At 38.1% G+C, this 24,887-nt stretch overlaps 4 non-coding genes and 1 pseudogene across 4 annotated transcripts; 4 read left to right on the plus strand and 1 right to left on the minus strand.

The window, feature by feature from the left end:
* Positions 1 to 7,764: 7,764 nt before the first annotated feature.
* Positions 7,765 to 7,929, plus strand: LOC128559719 (U1 spliceosomal RNA). Its single transcript, XR_008372553.1, has one exon. It is a non-coding gene; the product is annotated as a U1 spliceosomal RNA (small nuclear RNA).
* Positions 7,930 to 9,351: 1,422 nt separating this feature from the next.
* Positions 9,352 to 9,514, plus strand: LOC128559724 (U1 spliceosomal RNA). The gene has a single exon (XR_008372555.1). It is a non-coding gene; the product is annotated as a U1 spliceosomal RNA (small nuclear RNA).
* Positions 9,515 to 10,937: 1,423 nt separating this feature from the next.
* On the plus strand, positions 10,938 to 11,101 carry LOC128559717 (U1 spliceosomal RNA). Its single transcript, XR_008372551.1, has one exon. It is a non-coding gene; the product is annotated as a U1 spliceosomal RNA (small nuclear RNA).
* Positions 11,102 to 12,523: 1,422 nt separating this feature from the next.
* On the plus strand, positions 12,524 to 12,688 carry LOC128559720 (U1 spliceosomal RNA). The gene has a single exon (XR_008372554.1). It is a non-coding gene; the product is annotated as a U1 spliceosomal RNA (small nuclear RNA).
* An 11,870-nt stretch (positions 12,689 to 24,558) lies between these two features.
* LOC128559721 (U1 spliceosomal RNA) lies at positions 24,559 to 24,731 on the minus strand (annotated as a pseudogene).
* Between the last annotated feature and the right edge of the window lie 156 nt (positions 24,732 to 24,887).

Here is a 24,887-nt window from a genome sequence, read left to right on the forward strand (position 1 = left end):
TGAGACCTTTTGGGAAGGTCATTTCAGTGGAAGACAGTAGCATCAAGGTTGATGCAGTTTACTTCAAGTCTGGAGTCCGTGTTGCAAAAATTTGGAACTATCAGACATGGAGAGCTAAGCTCCCCACTTTTTGCTAGGGTTTTGGGAAGTGGCAGCAAAGTTTCTCCTTACTGTCCCAGGTAGACCTCCTCTCTGATTAAAATGTTTGACAGTAGGACATTACAGAAATGAATGTTACGGTAAAAGACAGCATAATGATGACTATTACAAAGTACTAAAAAGTTATACAGAAGCGGCAAAGTCTGAGACAGGGCATGAAGCAACAAAAAAAGAGCCCTCCAAAGATGAACAGAGAACAGTCAACCTTTGCGGGTACCGAAAACAGACACAGACTCAACAGTCGGAGACAGTAACGGTAAAGAAGAAACAACAATGGAGATGGAATCAGCTTCACAGAGGACAAAGAGGAACCATCACGAAACAGAAGAAGAGCAAGGGATCGAGGACTCATCCGGTGAGCATGGAGCACTGGACGGTGTCATGGACGGCCTCCTCGATCTGCAAAATGTTCAAGGGTAATACTGATAGATAATGAAAATGGACTGTGAATTAAGAACAAATGGACTAGCAAAATAAAGAAACGGTTGGAAACGAACGGAATCATACTATGGACTATGAATCTAGAATAGCGGTTTCACTATTTAAAACAGTTATAATGTTTGTTAAAATCGGTTGTATACTTACCGACTGGTACATACCTACCTTCTGTATGTCTGGTACAAAACTGAAAAAGAAAACAAATATGTTAGTACATGTATATATATCTGTAAAGTGTCAAATTTTTATAACATTCCTATCTATAATACAAATCCGACCGATATATGTAAACCGCCTATAATCCGTGAACACGAAATCAGTATTCAATACTTTATCAATACACGATTTAACTATACCACTACTATACATATCCTATATAAAAAATGTCCGATATATAACTACACTTAATACTAGTCACCTACGCTAGATTTAAATCCTATAATTTTAAATATAATCATTTATTTTAAAAACCCTTTTAGATACAGACGGACAAATACAAAATAACCCCTTGTTTTAAATTTCCAATATCGGGAAACGAATTACTGTATCGCGTTTAAAAATTTTCCAATACTACTGATAGCGTTAACTTTACATTTCGGTTTAAATTATATACTATTGATAAAATAAGATACTACTGTGACCTTTATATTGAATTACTTTTAGAATTAGTAAACGTAACTCGTTTTATCCTTATATGCCAGAATGCATGAAAATGTTATTTCCCTTTGCTGAAATAACTGTATTTAGTAACGTTATACATGTAATTTTTCACTCATTAATTCAAAATGATAGAATTTAAAATATATACATTAATATAAATGGATTGAGATCCAAAGAAAAAATTAGTAGTCTTAAAAATATATCCTTTCAAACAACATTGATATACTTTGCCTACAAGAAACTCATATAGATAATTATTTTTAGCTAAATCTGTTGAAAGAAACTTACAATATGAAAACAAAATCATTTGGAATGATGGTCAAAATAATAAATCGGGAGTTGCAGTCATTTTCATCAATCCGAATGTTCTATTTACAAACTACCAAACTGATTTTGATGGTAGATTTATATATGTTGATTTTAAAATAAATGAACAAAATTTTCGTTTATGTAATATCTACGCACCAGTCATAGAAACAGATAGAAATGAATTCTTTGAAAATATCATCCCACAGTTTGTTACATCTAGCCATTTGATAGTCACTGGAGATTTTAACTTTGTTTTTAACACTAAAATTGATAAGATTGGAGGTAATTTAGATAGAGGAACTAATAGTTCAAAAATATTTTCATCCATTATCAAAAAATATAAGCTGTTAGACACATTTCGGTATCTGTATCCAAATAAAAAATCTGTTACTTGGATGAATAATTGTACTAATAACCTTATAGGCTGCAGATTAGACAGAATTTATATTTCAAATTGTATCAAAGAAAATATTTCTAACTGTTCATCATTACCTTGTACTTTTTCAGATCATGACTTTGTGTCTTTACAGTTAAAAATAAATGACAACATTACTTTTGGCAATTCCTATTGGAAATTAAACAATAGTATTTTAGAAGATGAGAATTTTATATCAAGTTTTGAATTTTATTGGCAAGTGATTTCCAAAACAACAAAGTATACATTAGAATGGTGGGATAACATGAAAATTTTAATAAAAGAATTTTGTACTGATTTTAGTAAAAGTAAAAATAAAGAGATGTATTTAAAAATAAAGAAATTAAGAAACAGATATCAAAAATCTGAAAATTTACAAGAAAAAAATGACATTTTGATAAAACTAAAACAAATAGAGTCTGAAAATACAAAAGGTAGAATCATCAGAAGTAAAACAAATTTGAAGGATAGTAATGAAAACCCTTCTAAATTTTTTTGCAACTCTGAACAGTCAAGAAGTGTAGAGAAGACTATTTATAAAATTGAAGAAGATAACATTATCAAAGACAGTTCACTTGACATTCTAAATAGTTTTAGAAACTTTTATAAAAAATTGTATACTGAAGAACCTGTAGACTCAAATTTAAATTCTCTTTTTCTAAACAATCTTCCACAAGTAACAGATAGTGATAATTATTTTCTAAATAGGCCAATAGAAAAATCTGAAATTCTCAGCACATTCAAAGAAATGGACTCAACTAAATCACCTGGTAGTGATGGACTATCATCACTTTTTTACATAAAGTTTTTCAATTCATTTGGAAATATATTACAGAAAATTTTTGAAATATGTTTTAAAAATGGCGAGATGTCCCCTTCACAAAAAGTGTCCTATATAACATTGATACGCAAAGATAAGAGTAACCCTCTCCCAATGAAAAATTATAGGCCTATATCCCTATTAAATATTGATAGAAAATTAGCAAGTTTTACCAAACATATTGGAATCAGTCAGACTTTTTCATTCAAGGGAGATCAATTTTTGACAATTTTTCCTTGTTACGTTAATATTTTCGATTAATTGTAGAACAAAACAATTAAATGCCTGTTTCATCAAATTTTGATCAAGAAAAAGCCTTTGATAGAGTGTCATGGGTCCTATCTCTTTGATACATTACAAGCTTTTAATTTTGACAAAACGTTCATTCAATGGATAAAAGTATTATACAAAGACATTCAATCTAGTGTTATAGTTAATAATCATATTTCAACCCTTTATTCTTACACGTTCAGTACGTCAAGGCTGTTCGTTGTCACCTTTGCTCTATGTATTTTTGTCTCGAACCATCGCAAAGAAAATTCAAGATCATCCCGATATAAAAGGTTTTAAAGTTCCAGGTGGTAAGTTCGAGGTCAAGATGTCAAATTTTATGCAGATGTAATACTACAATTTTAACAGACAATTTGTCCATAAAGACATTCTTTCACGAAATCGAATTATTTCAGAAGGTTTCTGGGTCAAAAACTAATTATAGGAAATCAATTGGCCTATATCTTGGTAAATGGAAAAATAGATCAGATCATCCTTTTGGCATATCATGGATACAAAATTGTAAACTCTTAGGATATTATTTTGGATATAATATTAACAATGATGAAATTTGGCACAAACATTTTCTAAAATTTACCAGTACATTAAATTACATTTCTTCAAACTGTATTTCGTTTAAAGGCAAAAGTACTGTGCTAAACTCTTAAGCATTTTCAAAGATTTTGTATAATATTTCAGCTGGTATTCTTCCAGATCATTATATTTTAAAACATATTTCAAAAAGCTAGTTTTAAATTCATTTGGAATTCTTCTTTCGAACCGGTTTCGAGGAAAACTCTATATTTACCCTTTAAAGAAGGAGGTTTAAATTTAATGTTTAAATTTACCCAATATAAGATTAAGATGGTATTCTTTATTCTTCAGTCATATTCAAAAAGTTGTTTGTAACTGTTCAGCACTTTGGTTTTATTTCGCTAAATATTGGCTAGGTTTCAATTTAAAAAACATAATCAACTCTAGCAGAAAAGAATTATCCACATAGTGAAGAGATACCGCCTTTTTATAGCAAATGCTTAGAAGCCTTAAATACTTTACTGAACAAAATACCAGATTTCGAATTTACTAATTCACCTTCAAAAGTACTCTATATTTATTTATTAGACACTGATTATACTTTGAAATGTACGAGATTATTTCCTCATGTCAATTTTAAAAATGTTTTTACAAATGTATTTCATAAAGCAATTGAACCTAATCATAGAAACTTGTGTTATAAACTTGCTCATGATGTTCTGTATGTAAATTACTTTTTATACAGTAAAAATATATCTAAAACAAAAAGCTATTTCTGTAACGGAATTGAAACCGTTATTCATCTTTTTATAGAATGTCCCTTTTTCAAACAATTAAATAAAATCGTTATATTCCTAATAGAACGCATAAGTGAAAAGAAAATTAAATTTTCGAAAAAAAAAACTTTCGATTTTTAGATTTGCCACCAGTTGATCAATTTGTTAAATATACATGTTTAGTAATTCTTTCACAATCCAGAAATGTAATATGGTCATTCCGCTATTCTGTAAAACATCATAATAAACAAGTTAATAAAGAACAAGTAATACAACAATTTTTTAATATTCTAAGAAACAGAATAATTATTGATGAAAAAAAAAACAACAAATAATGTAACATTTTTGAATTATTGGGCACAACATGGGTTTAGTACAGTTCAGGAACATGGTTTTACATTTAATCAAATGTCATATGTCAACTATTATACTAAAAAACTAAAACTAGAATTGTATTAAGTATATGTTACTGCCTTGCTTTTTATCTCTGTTTCAGGGTGGTGTCCGGGTCTCCAAGGTAGTGTACGCTCCTTTTGAGAAGGGGACACCGTCCTGGAATGGAGATGACATAGCAAACAAGATGTATAAGTATTGTAATACATATTGTAGTTATAAGTAAGATAATTTGCATAAATGTTTTCATGCATTATCATATCACTCATACTTCATATGTATCATGTAACCCAGTCGTGGGATCATTATGCCATATCACTCATACCCATATTACATTCTTCCTCATATATAATGTAACTCAGTATTGAGATCATTTCATCCATTGTCATCAGTTAAATTGTTATTAAAAACATAGTAAATTAAAAAAAAAACAGTTTTTTCATGTATACTACAACTTTACATATTCAGTCATTAAAATAGTTTTCTTCTACTTGCAGGTATGCGAATACAAGACATATTGATGCTTCTGATTTTTTTCTCTAACCTTTTCTTTTTAAGGAAAAGTTTCATTTCTTCAAAATTATGATTTTTCATAGTCCATTCCAACACGTTTGTCGGGAGGGTTTGGGTGGTGGTACACCGGGCCGGCTGCTTCTCGCATGCTTCAGGGCAGTCGTCTGGGTGTGCTATTTGCCTTGATCCACCCGAGTCTCACACCTTTAGGTGGCGTCGGGTTTGTGCGTGCCCTCGCGTAATCCCGAGATTGTCGATTTTACCCGGTCCAGAATCTCGGGCTTGTGCGATGGCGTCGCTCATGTTCTGCGTTCTTATATAGGAGCCTATTTTATATAATGCTTGTTTAAATTACATACCATATTTTAATTCAAACCCTTTTAAAAACTCCATCATAATAAATATAGCTCCTACTTAATAAACGTGTTTTAAAATTATAAAATTTGGCATAAAACAGTATGTAGAAACTTTTTCTTCATATATGAATATATACTTACTAATATGATTGTAAACCCGGTTTATTTCTACTTGATTTGTTTCGTTAAATACACTTGCCTATTTTCTTATTATGTGCATATTAATATGTGAAATCAGATAAGTGTTAAGCATGAACAATTTAAAAAGTGAAATCTCAGAAAGTGAAAAGTGAACAACAAAAGACATTATAATTAAGTGATATAATAATTATTAATCTATGTTAAAGTTAAGGACTCCCGTTCGATCATGGACCCACCTTTATGTGCGACAGCACATGAATGTGGGAGTCATGAGCGAGCGGGAGAGGCAAGTGTCCATTGTGATTATATTATATTTTGTTGTTTAATTGTTACCTAAGTCTTTTAAAACCGGGTCCCACTGCTATACAGTGGGGTTTTTACTTGTAAATAGTGCAATAAATCTTATGAAAAACAAAAAAAGTGCCTCTCAGAAGAGGCCCTTCCATTTGCACTTCGTTTGGGCTGAAGCCTGCGATACCCCCCCCTAATGTGGGTGACTCGGGTACGCAATTTATTAGGTGTGGGTGTCTGCGTTCGCGCTATACCCCTTTCTTAAAAATATAGTTTATACATGTTCAATGTTTCAGATGATGTACAGTGCACGATTTGTGTGACAGTCTCGAACCGAACCGGAGTGTGTTTTCTCAGAGTGCCTTGGCCATATGCCCTGTGTGCCACATCACTGTCGGTGTCGGGGCGGCTGTTGATGTGGATCATGAAGGGCTGGGGCGGTGAAGTGGTGGCTGGCGGCGGGGTTGCGCATGGATAAACGAAAAGAATTAGAGACGCAATGCAAATATTGAATGAAGATAAAAAGAAAAATGATTTCAATGTGTGACATTGTTTTCGCGTATTAAATTTTGGTAAATGAAAAAAAAAAAAGAAAAGACAGTAACGAAGTAGCAGAGGCCCTTGGGGTGCTTGTTTTTGTATATAAGGCGTTGAAAGAGTACTCAAATGTCTACGGACCATATCACTTAAAACTCCGGTTCTCGTCCGATCACTACGAAGTAAGCAACGTCGAGCCGGTAGTACTTGGATGGTTACCGCCTGGAATACCGGTGGCCGTAGACTTTTAATTTTTTTCAAAGACATTTTTACTGTTTTTATTTAGAATTTATCCTTTTTCTCATAGATATAATGCCTAATCAACCTTTAGCCTCTGGCGCAATGATTTTCTGCCTATGCGATCATTTTAGACCATGATCAGCGCGCACAACAGTGCAGCCTCGATCAAGATCAGCCACTGCTCGCCATTTTTTTTTTTAAAAAAGTCAGTATCTTTTTGGTAAGCACACCCCTTTTTTGACTGATAAGACAGCGCGAGAGAGCTTCCATAGGAAAGCGGAGTTTTGAATTTTTATTATACATGTTTCTCTATTAACGCGGAACACGGTACAGCCGGGTTAAAAAACGTACGATTTTGTTTTCTTTTTTAGATGTAAACATTAGTTCCAACATATGATAGCGAGCCGACACCTCCCCAGTAGCTATTCCCACCCATTATTTTGATTTTCTGTACACATTACAGGGGCATGACGGTGTTGCCAGGACGGTGTCGCCGGTCCGGGCTCGAACTTCGAACTGAAGTTAGCGAATCCCGGAAATGAACGTCACACCATTTGTCTTCCCCCCAGGGTAACTGACGCTGTATCCGACGCGGGAAGCGATATGAAGGATATAGGTAGGAAACTTTGATTTTTTTACTCGATTTCAAGTGAAATGAAGATGTGTAAGACGCTCATATTTATGGGAATACGTTTTTCCGTACGTCCGGTCACCATCCCACCAGCGGAATGTCCCTAATCCGCGTTCTGGGCGGTTTTAAAAGGCGGATTTACTGCGTCAATGGCGACCCTTGTAAGTACTGAGTGCTGTACGCTAGACGTTCGGGCGTTCGGATTGGACCTGTGTGATCAGTCCACCGCCGGAATGTTATTGTCGGTTGTACTTAAGCCGTCAAGCTGCACAAGTCAAGCAATACTTGACCTGTACAGAGGCCACCGTGATCAACCAGGCGGTGCCTCCAGGAAGAGGCCCTTCCATTCACTTCGGTTGGGATGAAGCCTGCGATTACCCCTAATGTGGGTGACTCTGGTACGCAATTTTTATTAGTGTGGGGGTCTGCGTTCGCGCTAACCCAGTCTTTAAAAATTAATAGTTATACATGACTCAATGTTAGCCAGATATGTACTGTGCACGATTTGTGTGACAGCTCGAACCTGAACCGGAGTGTGTTTCTCAGATGCCTTGGCATATGCATGTGCCACATCACTGCGGGCGGCTGTTTATGGGGATCAGGAAGGGCTGGGGCGGTGAAGTGGTGGGGCTGGCGCGGGGTGTGCCATTGATAAACGAGAAAGAAATAGATACGCATGCAAAATAATAGAATGAAGAAAATAAGAAAATGAGTTTCAATGTGTGTAGCATTGTTCGCGTATTAATTTTGGTAAATGAAAAAAAAGAAAAAGAAAATTAACAGGAAAGCGAAGTAGCAGTTATGTCCCTTGGTGAGCTTGTTTTTTGTATATAAGCGTGTGAAAGAGTACATCAAATGTCTACGGCCATATCAAAAACGTTGAAAACAACCGTCATCGTCCGATCACCGGTAAGTTAGCAACGTCGAGGAGCCCGGTTAGTACTTGGATGGGTGACTCGCCTGGAATACCGGGTGGCCGTAGACTTTTTAATTTTTTTCAAAGACATTTTTACTGTTTTTTTATTAGATTCTCCTTTCCTCATAGATATAATGCCTAACACCTTTAGGAGCCTGCTGCGGCAAGAGATTCTGCCTAGGCAGCAGTGTAGACCATGATCACCGCACATCCGTTCACGTCCGATCAAGATCTCTGCACAGCTCGCCATTTAGTCAGCATCTTTTTGGGTAACACCCCTTTTTTAGACAGTAGACAGCGGCGAGAGAGCTTCCAATATGGAAGCGGAGTTTTTGATTTTATTATACATGTTCTCTATTAACGCGACAGTACAAGCGTAAACGTACTGATTTTTTTTTTCTTTTTAGATGTAATCATTATTCCAACATATTTGACGACCGACACCCCCCAGTAGCTATTCCCACCCCATAAATTTGATTTCTGCACATTTTACAGGGGCTGAACGGGTGGTTGCGCAGGAAGGTGTCGCCGGTCCGGGCTCGAACTTCGAACTGAAGTTACGAAAATCCCGAAAATGACGTCACACCATTGTCTCCAGCCCCATTGTAACTGACTCTGTAACCGACGCGGAAGCCGAATATGAAGGATATAGGTAGGAAACTTTGATTTTTTTACTCGATTCTCAAGTGAATGAAGATGTGTAAGACGCACATATTTTATGGGAATACGTTTTCCGTACGTCGGTCACCAGCCCCACCGCGGAAATGTGCCCGAATCCGCGTCTGGCGGGTTTAAAAGCGGATTTACTGCTGTCAATGGCGGACCCTAGGAAGTAGCTGAGTGCTGTACGCGGTACCGGTCGGCTTTCGGAGTGACCTGTGTGACAGGTTTCACCCCGCCGGAAATGTTTAATGTCGGTTGTACTTAAGCCTCTTGGCTGGCACAAGTCAGCTTACTTTACCCTGTACATAGGCCACCGGATCAACCAGTCGGTGCCTCCCAGAAGAGGCCCTATCCATTGCACTTCGGTTGTCTGAACCTGCGATTACCCTAATGTGGGTGACTCGGTACGCAAATTTATTAGTGTGGGGGTCTGCGATTCGCGCTAACCCCTGGTCTTAAAAATTATAGTTAAACATTTTCAATGTTAGCATATGATGTACTGTGCACGATTTGTGTGACCAGTCTCGAACCTGAACCGGAGTGTGTTTCTCAAAGGTGCCTGGCATATGCCAGTGTTGCCACATCACTGGTCGTGGCGGCTGTTTGATGGGGATCAGGAAGGCTGGGGCGGTGAAGTGGTGGCTGCCGGGGGTGTGCGCATGGATAAACGAGAAAGCAATAAGATACGCATGCAAAATAATAGAAAGAAGAAAATAAGAAAATAGTTTCAATGTGTGTAGCATTGTCGCGTATTAATTTGGTAAATGAAAAAAATAAAAGAAAAGGAACAGGAAGCGAAGTAGGCAGTTATGTCCCTTGGTGAGCTTGTTTTTTTATATAAAGGCGTTTAAAGAGTACATCATCAAATGTCTACGGGCCATATCATTTTGAAAAACACCGGTTCTCGTCCGACACCGAATTAAGCAACGTCGAGCCCGGTTTAGTACTTGATGGTGACCGCCTGGGATTCGGGTGCCGAGACTTTTAATTTTTTTCATAGACATTTTTTATAATACTGTTTATTTATTTAGAATTGCTCCTTATTCTCATAGATATAATGGCTAATCAGCCATTAGGGCCGCAGGCGGCAAGTGATTCCTGGCCTATCGAGCAGGTGTCGACCATGATCACCTGCACATCCTGCATCCTATCAAGATCTGCACTGCTCGCCCTTAATCAGTATCTTTTTGGTAAAGCCCCCTTTTTTGACAGTAGAACAGCGGCGAGAGAGCTTCACAATATGGAAGCGGGTTTTGAATTTTATTATACATTTCTCATATTAACCGGACACGGTACAGCGTAAACGTACTGATTTTTTTTTTTCTTTTTAGATGTAAACATTATTCCAACATATGTGTAGCGAGCCGACACCCCCCAGGTAGCTATTCCCACCCATAATTTGATTTTCTGCACATTACAGGGCAGACGGGTTTAGCGCAGGACGGTGTCGCCGTCCGGGCTCGAACCTTCGAACCTGAAGTTAGCGAATCCCTGAAATGACGTCACACCATTGTCCTCCAGCCCCATGGTAACTGACGCTGTATCCGAGCGGAAGCCGAATATGAAGGATATAGGTAGTCAACTTTGATTTTTTTTTACTTCGATTTTCAATGAATGAAGATGTGTAAGACGCACATATTTTATGGGAATTACGTTTTTTCCGTCGTCGTTCACCAGCCCCACCGCGGAAATGGCCCGAATCCGCGTTCTGGCGGGTTTAAAAGCGGATTTACTGCTGTCAATGGCACCCTGTAAGGTAGCTGAGTGCTGTACGCGTAGCCGGGTCGGGCGTTCGAGTGGACCTGTGTGAATCATTCACCGCCGGAATGTTATTGGTCGGTGTACTTATGCCGTCCCATTCTGCACAAGTCAATCATACTTACCTGGTACAGAGGCCACCGTGATCAACCATGCGGTTCCTCCAGGAAAGGCCCTTCCATTGCACTTCGGTTTGGGATGAAGCCTGCGATTACCCTAAGTGAGGTGACTCGGGTACGCCAATTTATTAGTGTGGGGGTCTGCGTTCGCGCTAACCCCTTGTCTTTAAAAATGATAGTTATACATGTTCAATGTTAGCAGATGATGTACTGTGCACAGATTTGTGTAACAGGCTCGAACCTGAACCGAGTGTGTTTCTCAGAGTGGCCTTGCATTGCCCATGGTGCCGACAACACTGTCGGGCGGCTGTTTGAGGGGATCAGGAAGGGCTGGGGCGGGAAGTTGGTTCCGGGCAGGCGGCGGGGTGTGCGCATGGATAAACCTAGAAAAGAAATAGAAACGCATGGCAAAATAATAGAATGAAGAAAATAAGAAAAATGAGTTTCAATGTGTAGCATTGTTCGCGTATTAATTTTTGGTAAAATGAAAAAAAGAAAAAGAAAAGGAACAGGAGCGAATAGCAGTTATGTCCCCTTGGGTGAGCTTGTTTTTTTTCTATAAGGCGTTGAAAGAGTACTTCAAATGTCTACGGGGCAAATATCACGTTGAAAACACTGGTCTCGTCCGATCACCGAAGTTAAATCCACGTCGAGCCCGGTAGTACTTTGATGGGTGACCGCCTGGGAATACCGGTTGCCGTAACTTTTTATTTTTTTCAAAGACATTTTACTGTTTTTTTAGAATTGCCACCTTTTCTCATAGATATATGGCCTAATCAGCCATTAGAGGCCTGCTGCGGCAGTTGATGCTTGCCTATGCAGCAGAGTAGACAATGATCAGCCTGCACATTCCGTGCATCCGATCAAGATCGCACTGCTCGCCATTTATCAGTATCTTTTTGGTAAGCACCCCTTTTTTTGACGTAGACAGCGGCGAGAGAGCTTCAATAGGAAGCGGAGTTTTGAATTTTATTATACATGTTTCTCTATTACCGGACCACGGTACCAGCGTAAACTACTGATTTTTTTTTTCTTTAAGATGAAACATTATTCAACATATTGTAGCGAGCCGCACCCCTCCAGGTAAGCTATTCCCCACCCAAAATTTTGCTAAATTTTTCTGCACATACAGGGCAGGACGGTGTTTGCCGCAGGACGGTGTCGCCGTCCGTGCTCGAACTTCCGAATGATGTTAGCGAATCCCGGAAATGACGTCACAAACCATTGTCTCCAGCCCCATGGTAACTGACGCTGTAATCCGACGCGGGAATCCGAATATGAAGGATATAGGTAGAAAAACTTTGATTTTTTCCTCGTTTTCCAAGTGAAGAGAATGTGTAAGACGCACAAATTTTATGGGAATACGTTTTCCGTACTCGGTCACCAGCCCCACCGCGGAAGTGCGCCGAATCCCGCGGTTCCTGGCGGGTTAAGAAGCGGATTTACTGCTGTCAATGCGGACCCTTGTACGTAGCTGAGTCGTACTGTAGCGGTCGGGCGTTCGGAGTGGGACCTGTGTGATCAGCACCGCCGGAATGTTTATTGGTCGGGTTTACTTAAGCCGTCATGGCTGCACAAGTCAGCATACTTACCCTGGTACAGAGGCCACGTGATCACCAGGCGGTGCCTCCAGGAAGAGGCCCTTCCATTGCACTTCGGTTGGCTGAAGCCGCGATGTACCCCTAATGTTGGTTACTCGGTACGCAATTTTTGATTAGTGTGGGGGTCTGCGATCCGCGCTAACCCCTGTCTAAAAATTATAGTTATACTTGTTCAATGTTAGCAATGATGTACTGTGCACGATTTGTGTGACAGGCCTCGAAGCCCCTGAACCGAGGTGTTTCTCAGAGTGCCTTGCAAAAGCCAGTGTGGCCACACACTGTCGGGCTGCTGTTGATGGATCAGGAAGGGCGGGGCGGTGAAGTGGTGGCGCGGCGGGGGTGTGCGGCATGGATAAAACGAGAAAGAAATAGATACGCATGCAAAATAATAGAATGAAGAAAATAAGAAAATGAGTTTCAATGTGTGTAGCATTGTTCGCGTATTAATTTTTGGTAAATGAAAAAAAGAAAAAGAAAAGAACAGGAAGCGATGTAGCAGTTATGTCCTTGGTGAATCTTGTTTTTTTGTAATAAGGCGTTGAAAGAGTAAACATATGTCTACTCGGGCCATATCACGTTGAAAACAACACACGTTCTCGTCCGATCACCGAAGTTAAAGCAACGTCTGAGCCCCGGTTAGTACTTGGATGGTGACCGCCGGGAATACCGGGTGCCTTAAACTTTTATTTTTTTTCAAAGACATTTTAACTGTTTTTATTTAGCATTGCTCCTTTTCCCTCATAATATAAATGGCCTAATCCACCTTAGCCTGCTGGCGGCAATTGATTCTGTGCCTAAGCGATGCAGTGTAGACCCTGATCAGATCCCGCACAGTCCCTTGCATCCGATCAAGATCTGCACTGCTCGCCATTAGTCAGTATCTTTTTTGGTAATCACTAGACAAGCACTGTCAACTGTGAGAAACACAGTCCCTTTTTTTGACAGTATACAGCGGCGATAGAGCTTCAATATGTGGAAGCGGAGTTTTGAATTTATTATACAATGTTCTCTATTAACCGACGCGTACAGACAGTAAACGTACTGATTTTTTTTTTTATTTTTAGATGAAAACATTATTCTCCAACATATGTGTACGAGCCGCACCCCCAGGTAGCTATTCCCACCCATAATTTTGATTTTCCCTGCACATGACAGGGGCAGACCGGGTGTTTGCGCAGGACTTGTCGCCCGTCCGGGCTCCGAACATTCTAACTGAAGTTAGCGAATCTCCGGAAATGACGTAACACCATTGTCTCCAGCCCCCCATGGTAACAGACCGGTATCCGACGCGGGAACCGAATATGAAGGATATGGTATGCACTTTGATTTTTTACTCATAGATTTCAAGTGAATGAAGATGTGTAAGAACCACATATTTTATGGGAATACGTTTTTCCGTACGTCGGTCCACCAGCCCAACCGCGGAAATGTGCCGAATCCGCGTTCTGTGCGGTTAAAAGCGGATTTACTGCTGTCAATGGCGGACCCTTGTAAGAAGCTGAGTGCTTGTACGCGTAGCCGGGGCTGGTTATCGGGCTGCAGGGTGTGCGGCTGATTGCTACACGCTCGCATAGGGAGAATCACTTGCCCCCAGCGGTAAAGCTGATTACCATTATTCTATGAGAAAAAAACAAATTTTAAATAAAAACAGTAAAAAAATCTTTTTAAAAAAAATAAAAATCTACGGCACCGGGGTTTTCCCCGGGGGTCACCTCCAGTACTAACCCGGGTCGACTTGCTTTAAATTCGGGGATCGGGAGAAAAGGGGGTTTTCAACGTGTAGGCCTAGAATTTTATGTATCTTTCAACGCCTTTTTAAAACAAAAAAAAAGCTCCCCAAAGGGCATAACTGCTACTTCGCTTCCTTTTCCTTTTTCTTTTCTTTTTTTCTTACCAAAAAAATTTCGCAACAAAGCTACACACATTGAAATTCTTTTTTTTTTCCCCATTCTATTATTTTGCATGCGTATTATTTTTTCTCGTTTATCCATGCGCACACCCCCGCCGCCCCCCCACTTTCCCCCCCCAGCCCTTCCGATCCCCCCTCAAAACCGCCCCACATGAGTGGAAAACTGGCTATGCCAAGGGGCCCTGAGAAAACCCCAACCCCGGGTTTAGGTTTTGAGCCTGTCACACAATCGTGCACAGTACAATGCTAACTTTTAACATGTATAACTATAATTTTTTTGACAGGGGGAGCGGAAAGCAGACCCCCACACTAATAAATTTGGTACCCAGTTACCCCTTTTGGGGAAACGCGGCTTCAGCCCCAAACCCAAGTGCAATGGAAGGGCCCCCCCCCCCCCTGAGCACCCCCCTGGTTTTATCACGTGGCCCCCTTACCCGGTAAAGCTTGATTGTCCATGCGGCTTAAGTAAAACCACAATAAAAAATTTCCCGGGGGTGCTGATCACACAGGTCCCTCGAAAGCCGACCCCCCTACCTCACACTCCCTACTTACAAAGGCCGCCCTTGACGCGAAAATCCCTTTTAACCCCGAACGCGGATTCGGGCCATTTTCCCCCGGTGGGGGTGGTGACCCCAAGTAAAAACGTATTCCCCAAAAATTGTGCGTCTTACACACTTCATTCCTTGAAAACGAGTAAAAAAACAAAGTTTCCTTCCCCCATATCCTTCAATTTTTGGCTTTCCCCCGTCGGATACGCGTCAGTTCCAGGGGGGGAGACAAAGGTGTGCTCATTTCGGGGTTCGCTAAATTCAGTTCGAAGTTCGGCCCCGGGCCGGGACACCGTCCTGCGCAAAACCCCCCTCCTGCCCCTGTAAAGTGCAGAAATCAAATAGGGGGGGGAATAGCTACCCGGGGGGTCGGCTCGCTACCCATGTTGAATAATGTTTACACTAAAAAAAAAAAAAAATCAGTACTTTACGTTTACCGTGCCGGTTATAAGAACAGTATAATAAAATTAAAAACTCCGCTTCCTTTTTAAAAACTCTCTCCCCGCTGTCTACTTCAAAAGGGGGCTTAAAAAAAAGATACGACTAAATGGCGGCTGCAATTTGATCGGACGCACGGATTCACTATCATGTCAAACTGCTCGCATGGGCGAATCACTTGCCCCACAGGCTAAAGTGTTAGCCTTAATTTGAGAAAAAGGACAATTCTAAATAAAAACAGAAAAATGCTTTGAAAAAAAAAAAAAGTCTACGGCACCCGTATTCCCAGGGGGTCCCCCATCCAAGGGAAAACCGGGGTCGACGTTGTTTAAATTTCGGTGATCGGCAAAACCCGGGTGTTTTCACTTAGGCCGTAGAAAAATTTGTGTACTCTTTCAACGCCTTATAACAAAAACAAAACTCCCAAGGGACTAACTGCTACTTTTGCTTCCTGTTTCCTTTTCTTTTTTTTTTTTTCATTTACCAAAATTATAGCGAACAATGCTACAACTTGAAATTTTTTTTTATTTTTTTCCATTCTATTTTTTTTGCTCTATTTTTTTTCTTTTCTTTATCCCTCCACACCCCCCCCCCGCCCCGCCACACTACCCCCCCTCCTTCCTGTCCCCCATCACAGCCGCCCGACAGTGAGGGCACACTGGCAATTTCCAAGGGCCCCCCAAAACACCCCGGTTTTAGGTTCGAGCCTGTCACACAAAACGTGCAAAGTCTCATTGCTAAAATTGAACGTAAAATATCATTTTTAGACAGGGGTTGCGCGAACGCAGCCCCCCACCTATAAATTGCGTACCCCGGTTCCCACATTGGGGGGAAACGCGGCTTCGCCCAACCGAAGGCAATGGAGGGCCTTTCCTGGGGCACTTTTTTTTTTTTTTCTAAAATTTTTTTCACTTTAAATTTTCGATAAAAAAAAAACCCCCTGTATGCAGTGGGGCCCGGTTAAAAAAACTTAATTTAAAAATTAAAAAATTTTAATATTATATTTAATTACAATTCTACACCCGCCACTCCCGCCCGTGCGTGACGCCCACATTTATGTGCTGTCGCACATAAATTTGGGTTCACGCACGAACGGGAGGCCTTAACCTTAAACATATATAAAATAATTATTAAATCACTTTTGATTATAATGTCTTTCTACACTTTTCACTTTTCCATTGTGTTTCCGGCTATTTAGAATTGTTCATATTTAACAGTATTTGAATTGACATATATTTTTCCATATCGTAATAATTGTTTAAAGGCAGGTGTATTTAATTAAATAGTACAATAGAGAATAACCGGGTTTACAATAATGTTAGTAATCATACATAAAAGAAGACAAAGTTTCTGTTACTTTTATATGCCAATTATAGTATTTTTGGAACACGTTTATTAATTCATTTGGAGTATATATGATATAATTTTTAATACAATTTGAAAAATACAGTAGTAATTCATCACTTAAATAAAAGATTCCAAAATAGACTCTTATACAAATAAAAACGCAAGGTGTGAGCACCACAATCGCACAAGCCCGAGATCCCAGACCGGGTAAAATCCACAATCTCGGGATTACGCGAGAGCAGGCACAAACCCAACGCCACCGTGTTGGTGTAAGACTCAGGTGAATCACGGCTAGTAGCACACCCAGACGACTGCTCAGAAGCCTGCAAGAAGCAGCCGGCTCGGTGTACCACCCCCGCAACTCACATGACAAACGTGTTGAAAGAAAGACGAAAGAATTACAATTTTGAAAGGGTGAAACTTTATCTTAAAAAAGAAAGGTTAGGTAAAAAAATCAAAGCATCTTTTTATCTTGTAAACACATTCCTGAAAGTAGAAGAAAACTCTTTCAATATTTAAAATATGATAGATTAACTATGTATGAATACTATTACTTTTTAATTTTAGACAATAAATTTCTCTAATGACTTTACGAATGGTGGAAATGAATAAAATGGTCTCAAACTGAGTTACATAAAACTATGAGGATGAATGAAGTATGGTTATGAGTGATATGATATAATGATCCCATAACTGGGTTACATAATACATATGAACTATGAGTGATATGACAACGTATGATAAAGATTTTATATAAGAAATATATTACATTTAATTACAACATATCACAACACTTATATTAGTTCTGTGTTTTGCCGTCTCCATTCCAGGATTTCGTCCTACTCCAAGGAGCATACACTACCTACGGGACAAGGACGCCATCCTGAACAGAGAAAGAAAAAAAGGGCGTAAATATTTTTCTTATTCATGAAAATTTCCAAATTTAAAATTTTTGAACTGTAATCAAATAACATTTGTTTTTAAAAACTGAATCCGTTCTTTAAACTTACAAAATCCAACGGCCAATAATTAATGAAGTTTTGTACTTCTTTTTCCTCTTTTTTCGATCCAAATGTTTTTAAAAAAAAAATTGAATTACTTGCTCTTTTTTAAAATTTTTGTTATTTTTTTTTCCGAGTTACGTAATGACCATTTAAATTCTCTTTGGAAAGTAAAACCCAAACTTTAAATTTTGATAAAATTTCAAGTGGGGGTAAACAAAAATCAAAATTTTTTTTCTAAAAATTTTTAATTTTTTTTTTCGCTAATGTTTTTCTAAAAAGAATTAATACTTTTTTTAAATTTTAAAAAAGGGAACATTCTAAAAAAAGAGACTTAGTTTCTATTCCTTTTGGAGAAATAGAAATTTTTTATTTTTTTGGAATTTTTTTCTGTATAAAAAGTAATTACAAAAGAACATCATAAATTTTTTAAAAAACAAAGTTTTTTTATTATTAGGGTTCATTTCTTTAGAAAAATTGTAAAAACATTTTTAAATTGACATAGGGAAAAAATCTCTACATTTCAAAATATATCTGTTAATAAAAAAATATATAGTACTTTTGCGGTGACTTAGTAAATTTTGAAACTGGTTTTTTTTCAGAAAATATTTAAAGCTTCTATAATTTGCTATAAAAATATGGATCTTTTCACATGTGGGTAATTCTTTTCTGCTAAGTTGATTATATTTTCTTAAAAAAAAACCTCCAATATTTTGCGAAATAAAAAACCCGGTGTTGAACGTTTAAACAACTTTTTGAATATGAGATTAAAAAAAATACCCTCTTAATCTAAAAATTTGGGTATATTAAACCCCCATCTTTTTAAAAGGGGTAATATAGGGATTTCCTCGAAATTGGTTCGAAGAAGAATTCCAATAATTTAAAACTATCTTTTTGAACATGTTAATATAATTTCTGGTAATGCCAGCTGAAATATAATATAAAATCTCTTTGAAGGCTAAAAGTTTAGCACAGTACTTTTTGCCTTTAACGAAATACAGTTTAAGAAATATAACTTCAGTTTATTGGTCAATTTTCGAAAATGTTTTTGTGCCAAATTTCCTCACTGTTAATATTATATCCAAATAATAATCCTCAAAAGTTTACAATTTTGTACCCATGATATGCAAAAGGATGATCTGCTCTAGTTTTCCATTTACCAAGATATGGCCATTTGATTCCTATAATAATTTTTGACCCGAAACCTTTTGAAGATAAATTCACTTCATGAAGAATGCCTTTATGGACAAATTGTCTGTGAAAATTGGAGTCTTATCATTGCATATAATGACATCTGACCTCGAACTTACCCCTGGAACCTTTATACCTTTTTAATAGAATGATCTCTTGCTTTCTTTGCGAATGGTTCGAGAACATAATACATAGAGCAAAAGGTGACAAACGAACAAGCCCTGACGTACTGACGTGTAAGAATAAAGGGGTCGAAAATAATTTTTACTATACCAGATTTAATGTCTTTGTATAAGATTTTATCCACTGAATGAAAGTTTTTGGTCAAAATTAAAAGTTTGTAATGTATCAAAGAGATAGGACCATGACCCTCTATCAAAGGCTTTTTTCTTGAATCTAGAATTGGATACACATGCATTTAATTGTTTTTGTTCTACAAGTCGAAAATATTACGTAGCAAAATGGATTATTGTCAAAAATAGATCTACCTTGAAATTGAACAAGTCTGACTGATTCCATAATGTTTGGTAAAACTTACTTAAACGATTTGATAATATTTTTTTTTTTGGAGAAAATTTTTCTATCAATATTTAATAGTGAATATAGGCCTATAATTTTTCATTGGAAAGGTTATTCTTATCTTTGCATATCAATGTTATATAGGACAATTTTTGGTGAAGGGACTCTCGCCGTTTTTAAAACATATTTCAAAATTTGATATGTAATTATCTTTCCAATAAATGGAAAACTTGATGTACAAAGGATGATAGTCCATCACTAACCCTGGTGATTTAGTTGAGGTCCATTTCTTTGCATTTCTTTTAATGTACTGATAATTTCAGCTTTTCTATTGGCCTATTTAGGAATAATTATCACTATGGTTTACTTGTGGAAGATTGTTTAAGAAAAAGAGAGCTTTCAAAATTTGAGTCTTACAAAGGGTCTTCAGTATAACAATTTTTTATAAAAGTTTCTAAAACTATTTATAAATGTCAATGAACTGTCTTTGAATTTTACTCTCTTCAATTTTATAAATAAGTCTTCTCTACACTCTTGTCTGTTCAAGTTACACAAAAAAATTTAGAGGTTTTCATTACTATCAATTAAGTTTGGTTTTACTAAACTTCTGATGGTCTCTGCCTTTTGTATTTTCAGACTCTATTTGTTTTAGTTTTATCAAAATGTTCTTTTTTTTCTTGTAAATTGTCAGATTTTTTGATATCGTTTTCTTAAATTTCTTTATTTTTAAATACATCTCTTTATTTTTACTTTTACTAAAACAGTACAAAATTCTTTTATTAAAATTTTCATTTTTATCCCCCATTCCTAATGTTACTTTGTTTGTTTTGGAAATCACTTGCCAATAAAATCAAACTTGATATAAAATCTCATCTTCTAAAATACTTTGTTTATTTTCCATAGGAATTTCCAAAGTATGTTGTCATTTATTTTAACTGTAAATACACAAATTCATATCTGAAAAGTACAAGGTATGATGAACAATTTAAATCTTTCTTTTGATTACAAAATTTTGAAATATATTCTTCTACTCTGCACCTATAGTTATTAGTACAATTATTCATTATCCAAGTAACAGATTTTTTTGATTTGGTACATACCGAATTTGTCTAACCAGCTTATATTTTTTGATAATGGATGAAAATATTTTTGAACATTAGTTCCTCTACTCTAAATTACCTCCTGCAATCTTAAAGCAATTTTAAGTGTAAAAACAAAGTCAATCTCCACTCCAGTGACTATCAAATGGCGAGATGTACAACTGTGGGATGATATTTCAAAGCATTCTTTCTATCTGTTTTCTATGACTGGTGCGTAGCCATATACTAAACGAAAATTTGTTCATATTATTTTAAATCAACATATATACATCTACCAGCAAAATCCGTTTGTAGTTTTGTGTAAATCGAACATTCGGATTGATGAAAATGACTGCAACTCCCGATTTATTATTTTGACCATAACTCCAAATTATTTTGTTTTCATACTGTAATTTTCTTTCTACAGATTTAGCTAAAAAATAATTATCTATATGGGTTTCTTGTAGGCAAAGTATATCAATGTTGTTTGAAAGGATATATGTTTTAAGACTACTAATTTTTTCTTTGGATCCTCAATCCATTTATCATTTAATGTATATATTTTAAAATTCTGTCATTTTGAATAATGAGTGAAAAATTACATGTATCCCGGTTACTTAGCTATAGGAAGTTTATTTTAGCAAGGGAAAGAACATTTGCATGTATTCTGGCTTATTAAGGATATAAGATTACTTTTACTACTTCTAAAACTAATTCAATGTAAAGGTCACAGTATGTCTTATTTTATCAATAGTATAATAATTTAAACTCGAAATGTAAAGTTTAACCGCTATCCAGGTAGTATTGGAAAATTATAAACGCGTATACAGTAAATATTCGTTTTTCCGATATTGGAAATTGGAACAAAAAGGGTTTATGTATTTGTCCGTCTGTAGCTAAAAGTTTAAATAATAATTATAGGAGTTAAATCTAGCGTAGGTACACTAGTATTTAGTGTAGTTGTATATCGGACATGTTTATTTAGGTATAATTGTATAGTATGGCAAGTTAAATCGTGTATCTGATAAAGTATTGATACTGATTTCGTGTTCACTGGATTATAGGTGGTTTACATTATATCGATCGGGTTGGTATTTAGATAGGAATTTTATAAAATTATACACTTTACAGATAATACATGTCCGAATATTTGTTTTCTTTTCAGGTTTTGGTACCAGACATATAACGGTAGGATGTACAGTAGTAAGTATATAACCGAATTTACAAACGTTATAACCTGTTTTAAATAGTGAAATTCGGCTATGTCTAGTATTCATAGTCCATAGTATGATTCCGTTCGTTTTGGCCAACCGTTTTCTTTATTTTGCCAGTCCATGTTCTTAATTCAACATTCCATTTTTAGTTCATTATCTTATCATTTATCTTTGAAACATTTTGCAGATCGAGGGGCCGTCCATGCACCGTCCAGTCTCCATGCTCACCGATAGTCCGCGATCTCAATCATCAGACTCAACCGTCAGCACAGGGAGGGGTTCGAAACCTCCACACCTGGCCGCTGTCACAGCACTGCCTCATCGTTTTTCAAAGGGGAAAGAGCTTGTTTAACAAAATCCTGTACCTCGTGCTCTTCCGGCTGTGCGTGGATGGTTCCATCTTTGGCCCTCTGTGAAGCCTGGTTTCCAATCTCCCCTGATGTTTTCTTCTTTCCGTACTGTCTCCGACTCTGAGTCTGTGTCTGAATCGGTATCGCTAAGGTTGGCTGTTCTCTGTTCATCTTTGGACGGTTCCTTCTTCTCTTCTTCTTTGTTTTCAATGCCCTGTCCTCAGACTTTTCCGCTTCTCTTCTCGCTTCTTCTGCAAAACTTTAGTACTTTGTAATAGTCATCATTATGCTGTCTGTTATTAACCTAACAATTCGTTTCTGTAATGTCCTAACTGTCACCATTTTAAACATAGAGGAGGTCTTCCGGGACATTAAGGAAGCTTTGCTGCCCCACAGTCAAAAACCGTAGTAAATGTGGCCGCTTAGCTCTCTCTCTGTCGATGTTCCATTTTGGCAACCCTGACTCCAGATTTGAAGTAGACTGCATCAACCTTGATGCTGCTGTCTTCCACTGAAATGACCTTTCCAAAAGGTCTCAACATAGCTTCTACTAGTTTGTTGGTAGCGTACACTGGCAACCAGTGGACTCTTACACAAAAAATAATTTGTTTCCACAGGCCTACTATTGAAATTTTTCTTCTTATTTATTTCAAATCTTGTTTTCCTTGTATTTTTATAGAGTAGAATTTTTGAAAACAACCACTGACCTCTTTGTCGGTTGTCCTTGTTCGATATTGTTTTCCACTTCGTTAGAACTGATTTTTACAAACTCTTCTCGGATTTCAACACGCGTCAGCGACGCACATTCCATAAAAGTTTGGAATTCTGAAATTGACTGTCCTGCCTACACATCTTTGTCTACCAGGAACTCGCACAAGGCGGACCTCTACAACCTGGTTTCCATGATCGATACTGGAAAATCCTATAAAATTCTGATTAGTAGAGTGGCCGTTGAGCAGGTGGCCTCTGTAACCGGTAAGTATGCTTGACTTGTGCAGCAATGACGGCTTAATACACAAAAACCGACTAATAAACATTCCGCGGTGACTGATCACCCATGTCCACTCGGAACGTGCCCGACCCGGCTACGCGTACAGAACTCGCTACTTACAAAGTTCCGCCATTGACAGCTGTAAATGAAATCGCGCTTTTAAAACCCGCATAACGCGGATCGGGCACATTTCCGCGGTGGGGCTGGTGACGTACGAGCAGAAAACGTATTTCCCCATAAAATATGGCGTCTTACACATCTTCATTCACTGAAATCGAGTAAAAAATCAAAGTCTCCTACCTATAGCCTTCCTATTCGGCTTCCCGCGTCCTCGGATACAACGTCAGTTTACCATGGGGCTGGGACAATGTTGTGACTTCATTTCCGGGATTCGCTAACTCAGTTCGAAGTTCGAGCCCGACCGGCGACAACCGCCTGCGCAAACACCCGTCCCCTGTAATGTGCAGAAATCAAAAGTACTGGTGGGAATATAGCTACCGGGGGGTGTCGGCTCTCGCTACACATAACGTTGGAATAATGTTTACATCTAAAAGAAAAAAAAACATCAGTACGTTTACGCTTTTAACCGTTCCGGTTAATAGAAACATGTATATAAATTCAAACTTCCGCTTCCATATTGAAACTCTCTCGCCGCTGTCTACGGTCCCAAAAAGTGGTGCTTACCAAAAAGATACTGACTAAATGGCGAGCCAGTTCAGATCTTGATCGACGCACGGATGTGGCAGGCGATCATGATATACACTGCTCGCATAGGCAGAATCACTTGCCGCCCAGCAGGCTAAAAGGCTGATTAAGCATTATATCTATGAGAAACAGGAGCAATTCTAACAAATAAAAACCGTAAAATGTCCTTTGAAAAAAAATAACATTTTCTACGGCACCGGTATTCCCAGGCCGGTCACCCATCCAAGTACTAACCGGCTCGACGTTGCTTACGTTCGGTGATCGGGCACTAGAACCGTGTTTTCACGTGATATGGCCGTAGACATTTGTGTACTCTTCAATTCAAAACGCCTATATCAAAAACAACTCACCAAGGGACAGAAAACTGCTCTTTTCCCGCTCCTGTTCCTTTTACGTGTCTTTTTTTCATTTACAAAATTGATACGCGAACAATGCTACACACAGGAATTCATTTTCTTCTTTTCTCCTTCTAATTATTTTTGCATGCGTATTTATTTCTTTCCTCGTTTATATTCCATGCGCACACCCCCGCCGCCAGCCACCACTTCACCGCCCCAGCCCTTCCTGACCCCATCACACAGGCCGCCCTGACAGTGATGTGGCACACTTGCATATGCCAAGGCACTCTTAGAACACACTCCGGTTCAGGTTCGAGCCTGTCACACAGATCGTGCACAGGTACAGATCATCTGCTAACGTTGTCACATGTATAACTAAATTTTTTAGACAGGGTTCGCGCGAACGAGACCCCCACACTAATAAATTGCGTATCCCCGAGTTACCCACTTAGGGGTAATCGCAGGCTTCCAGAGCCCCGCAACCGCAAGTGCAATGGAAGGTGCCTCTTCCCTGGAGGCACCGCCTGGTTGATTCACGTGGCCTCTGTACCAGGTAAGTATGCTTACTTGTGCAGCATGACGGCTTAAGTACAACCGACTAATAAACATTCCGGCGGTGACTGATCACACAGGTCCACTCGGAACGCCCGACCCGGCTACGCGTACAGCACTCAGCTACTTACAAGGGTCCGCCATTGACAGCAGTAAATCCGCTTT

This window comes from Mercenaria mercenaria, chromosome 9 (genome assembly GCF_021730395.1).
Source record: "Mercenaria mercenaria strain notata chromosome 9, MADL_Memer_1, whole genome shotgun sequence".
NCBI lineage: Eukaryota > Metazoa > Mollusca > Bivalvia > Venerida > Veneridae > Mercenaria > Mercenaria mercenaria.